Here is a 5,609-nt window from a genome sequence, read left to right on the forward strand (position 1 = left end):
TATCTAAAACGAAGAAAAAATAATAAATGTGCAAGAGTCCCCCCATTAAACATAAATTCATTTGCTATACGCTGGATTTTTTCGGGACACTTCGAAATTAGAAGATGGTTGCTCACCCCATAACAATCTCTTTGGATCCGAACCTTGAAGTTGGCTTTTAGTTCATGGAATAGACACAATTATCTGAAGGTGTACGATCTGATTAGTATTGCAGAAACAGAAGCGTGAGGTGGCACATTGTCAAGCAGTAACTGTTTTTGTGATAAGGTTAAAATATGTTTGTCTGTAGGATGGTTCATATAAAAGATCCCTTGCTCATGTTGCTACTAATGAAAAAATATAGCGGGCTTCCTCTTGAAGACTAGATGTCAAAGTAACCAAATGTTTGACATCCAATAGCCAATGATTAATAAATCAAAGTGCTCCAGTGGTTTGGTTAAACAAAACAAAACAAACTTAGTCTGTGGGAAAGTGCATATAAACGATCCCTTGCTCATGTTGCTACTAGCTGAAAAATGTAATGGGTTTTCTATAACTATAAGAGGTCACGTCAAAAATGTGCAGGGCCCAGTTGTTCAAAGCAAAGTTAAATTAACCCTGGGTCAGTCTAATATTTTTCTTTTAATTATTTTTCACAAATACAAAATAAACTTTAGATTTGATTATGCGTGGATACCTTTAGTTGTTATAAATCGAGTTTTAAATAACATTGTGCTTTCTAATATTATTTGTATTATTTCAGCCTTGGTTTTGAAAATTTAGGTTGAGCTAACTAACGTTTCATCAACCAGCCTCTGTACTGGTAGCAATTCCATCCAGAACTTTTATTACATTTGTTACGTGATGCTGATTTTCATTATAAATTTTAATTTTATCTATCTGTGATATTTGTATTTTTCGCATAGATCTTTACACTGTGTTTTTATTTAATTGTTGGATTGTATCTTAGTGTTCACTTATACGTTTTGCATTTACCATAGTCTGACACCCAATAGCCAATGTAATTTTCGTGCTGGGGTTTCGTTTTAACATCTAATCTATTCTATTCTATTCTGGTAAAGGTTTGACACCCCATGATTAATAAATCAAGAAATCTAATATCTAGTGGTGTCATTAAACAATATTAAAATACCAAAGACCAGTTCAACACACTCGTCACCTTTAATTGATTTATAACGTACTCGGCAGCAATTCGCTGTGTAATGTTTTCAAAATATTTCACTTTTTCATTATTTGATGCTTTTTTGTTGGGGGAGGGGGGATTTTCAATGCTCGGCGTACATAGCATCGACCGTTTTTCGCGGGTATCTTCTGTCTTCTTTCTATTTCTAGTTCCAACAATTGGTTTAATAAAGACCCTGGTTTGTACTATCCTGTCTATGACGTCCAATAGCCTATGATTAATAAATCAATGTGCTCTAGCATGTATAGCCATTTTTGTATGGTGAGAGGGGCAGGCTTGTTTTTGCCCGAATTATACGAAAATGCCCGAATCAGGATAACAACATTTATTCATAATATTATTAACATTACTGCCAAACAATACAGGGTTGCAAACGAATCACTACGCATTGTTACATTTGCAGGTAAAATTATGGAAATATATGGTAAAAAGTAGACCGAGTACTCCGACTGTAAGAGAGCTAGACGGACATTTGGAAGGTTATACGTACTGCGCGTATAGCATTTCAAATGTCCGTCTATCTCTCTTACAGTCAGAGTACTCGGGCTAGGTAAAAGGGTCTCAGGTTAGTACATTTTGCCCGAATATCTATCATTTTTGTCTGAAGTTGAGGATTTGCTCAAGCTCCAGCAGTTGCGTATATGCTCTAGTGTTTTCGTTGAACAAATATAAACTTTATCCTGTCTGTTGGATGCGGCATAAAAAAGGTCGCCAACTACGAATCGCGAAGAGTAGCCCATTGCGTGGAAACAGCAGCGGGTTTCCTCTCTCATTATCTGTGTTGTCCTCAGCCATATGTCTGACGCCATATAACCGTAAATAAAATGTGTTGAATGCGTCTTTAAATAAAAACTTCCATATTCTTCTTTCTATGAAGGGGGCAAGATTTAGCTAAGTGGTAGAACGCTCATCGAAATGCTGTCTACCTGTAGCATAATGGAAGTGGTATATATATACCATATCTCTCTATTAATATTGAGATTATTGCGCGAGGTGCGATGGGATCGTTGATTGCCCTTGATGGACTTTTTTTCACTTTTTTTTCATCACAGTGTTCCCGCGACAGGCAGATCAAAGGCTAAGCTCATGGGCGGATCCAGGAAATATTTTTAGGGGGGGGGGACCAAAAAAGAAGGGCACATTGACTCGTCAAAAGGGCACCTTACTACAAGTTTTGATATTTACAATTAATATGAATTCCTACAGTTCTACGTCATAATATACTAGCAATAATGAAGTAAATTGGCGTCACTCGCGTTAGAACCTCAATGGGGCCCCTTTGAGACTCAATAACACAGACACATATCTGCAAGCTTGCGCATGTAGGCCTACACAAAAATCTTGATTTCATTTATCTACAATATAATTATTGTTTACTTAAAAAAAAAAAAATTCTACAAACAAAAAGGGCACTTGGACATTTTGAGGGCACTTGAACAATTTTTGGGGGGGACGCGTCCCCCTGGTCCCCCCCCCCCTTGGATCCGCCCATGAAGCTATTTAGGAACTGTGTACATATTGTTCTTGTCTATATAAAAACATGCATATTGAATTGCCCCTTACTTGGTGATGCCTCGACCAGAAGCGGTCAGGCCCTTTATAAGGGCCCGATGGGCAACTTAGGGAGACACCACAGCATCGTAAAGGTCTAAAATTAACGAGCTACTCTCGATTCACTAATATCAAAACCTATATTAGCTCGGCCATTTACCTTTCGACCGACCGTTCAAAATTGCGCCAAAATTTCCTCAACGAAATTGCGCACCACTTTCTCTTTGGCATTAACGGCTCCATTCAAATTCCATAGCACCACCCCCACCCCCACCCGCCTGCTACCGATTCAATCGGGCTGCTGGTGCTCCCTTGCACCTGCCAGTGCAGGCGATCCCTCCTTCCCCTACCCCCACCTTTCCTGTCATGGACGGAAGAGCCGGTCAAGGCCGCTCTTGCGCCCACGACAGGCGTGCGCTACAACATGTCTGTATGTATGATTGTATGTATTTATGTATGTATGTATGTATTGATGTATGAATATCTATATATTGTATGTATGTCGGGGTTGACTATTACATACATAGATATTAACGCACTGGCGCAGGGGATAATTAAATCCTTTCTGGCCTCACAAATTGTCCCATGCCGTTGTTGGGACTCGAACCTGTGGCACCGATTCGCCCGCAAATTGCAAGACTAACCACGATACGCTCTGAGCTATCGAAGCTTCCATAAAAAGGAAGCTCTTTTAACTCAACCATATGCATGGGGCCTACAATCTACGCGGTCTATCCCGCTTACGTGCATGAAACAGTGGGCAGACCTGGCACTGGCTAGTATGTATTGATGTATGAATATCTATATATTGTATGTATGTCGGGGTTGACTATTACATACATAGATATTAACGCACTGGCGCAGGGGATAATTAAATCCTTTCTGGCCTCACAAATTGTCCCATGCCGTTGTTGGGACTCGAACCTGTGGCACCGATTCGCCCGCAAATTGCAAGACTAACCACGATACGCTCTGAGCTATCGAAGCTTCCATAAAAAGGAAGCTCTTTTAACTCAACCATATGCATGGGGCCTACAATCTACGCGGTCTATCCCGCTTACGTGCATGAAACAGTGGGCAGACCTGGCACTGGCTAGTATGTATTGATGTATGAATATCTATATATTGTATGTATGTCGGGGTTGACTATTACATACATAGATATTAACGCACTGGCGCAGGGGATAATTAAATCCTTTCTGGCCTCACAAATTGTCCCATGCCGTTGTTGGGACTCGAACCTGTGGCACCGATTCGCCCGCAAATTGCAAGACTAACCACGATACGCTCTGAGCTATCGAAGCTTCCATAAAAAGGAAGCTCTTTTAACTCAACCATATGCATGGGGCCTACAATCTACGCGGTCTATCCCGCTTACGTGCATGAAACAGTGGGCAGACCTGGCACTGGCTAGTATGTATTGATGTATGAATATCTATATATTGTATGTATGTCGGGGTTGACTATTACATACATAGATATTAACGCACTGGCGCAGGGGATAATTAAATCCTTTCTGGCCTCACAAATTGTCCCATGCCGTTGTTGGGACTCGAACCTGTGGCACCGATTCGCCCGCAAATTGCAAGACTAACCACGATACGCTCTGAGCTATCGAAGCTTCCATAAAAAGGAAGCTCTTTTAACTCAACCATATGCATGGGGCCTACAATCTACGCGGTCTATCCCGCTTACGTGCATGAAACAGTGGACAGACCTGGCACTGGCTAGTATGTATTGATGTATGAATATCTATATATTGTATGTATGTCGGGGTTGACTATTACATACATAGATATTAACGCACTGGCGCAGGGGATAATTAAATCCTTTCTGGCCTCACAAATTGTCCCATGCCGTTGTTGGGACTCGAACCTGTGGCACCGATTCGCCCGCAAATTGCAAGACTAACCACGATACGCTCTGAGCTATCGAAGCTTCCATAAAAAGGAAGCTCTTTTAACTCAACCATATGCATGGGGCCTACAATCTACGCGGTCTATCCCGCTTACGTGCATGAAACAGTGGGCAGACCTGGCACTGGCTAGTATGTATTGATGTATGAATATCTATATATTGTATGTATGTCGGGGTTGACTATTACATACATAGATATTAACGCACTGGCGCAGGGGATAATTAAATCCTTTCTGGCCTCACAAATTGTCCCATGCCGTTGTTGGGACTCGAACCTGTGGCACCGATTCGCCCGCAAATTGCAAGACTAACCACGATACGCTCTGAGCTATCGAAGCTTCCATAAAAAGGAAGCTCTTTTAACTCAACCATATGCATGGGGCCTACAATCTACGCGGTCTATCCCGCTTACGTGCATGAAACAGTGGGCAGACCTGGCACTGGCTAGTATGTATTGATGTATGAATATCTATATATTGTATGTATGTCGGGGTTGACTATTACATACATAGATATTAACGCACTGGCGCAGGGGATAATTAAATCCTTTCTGGCCTCACAAATTGTCCCATGCCGTTGTTGGGACTCGAACCTGTGGCACCGATTCGCCCGCAAATTGCAAGACTAACCACGATACGCTCTGAGCTATCGAAGCTTCCATAAAAAGGAAGCTCTTTTAACTCAACCATATGCATGGGGCCTACAATCTACGCGGTCTATCCCGCTTACGTGCATGAAACAGTGGGCAGACCTGGCACTGGCTAGTATGTATTGATGTATGAATATCTATATATTGTATGTATGTCGGGGTTGACTATTACATACATAGATATTAACGCACTGTATGTATGTATGTATGTATGTATGCATGTATGCATGCATGCATGCATTCATCCATCCATCTATCTATCTATCTATATAATACACACGCACGCACGCGCACGCACACACACACACA

Source organism: Gigantopelta aegis, chromosome 6 (genome assembly GCF_016097555.1).
Source record: "Gigantopelta aegis isolate Gae_Host chromosome 6, Gae_host_genome, whole genome shotgun sequence".
In the NCBI taxonomy this organism is placed as follows: Eukaryota; Metazoa; Mollusca; class Gastropoda; order Neomphalida; family Peltospiridae; genus Gigantopelta; species Gigantopelta aegis.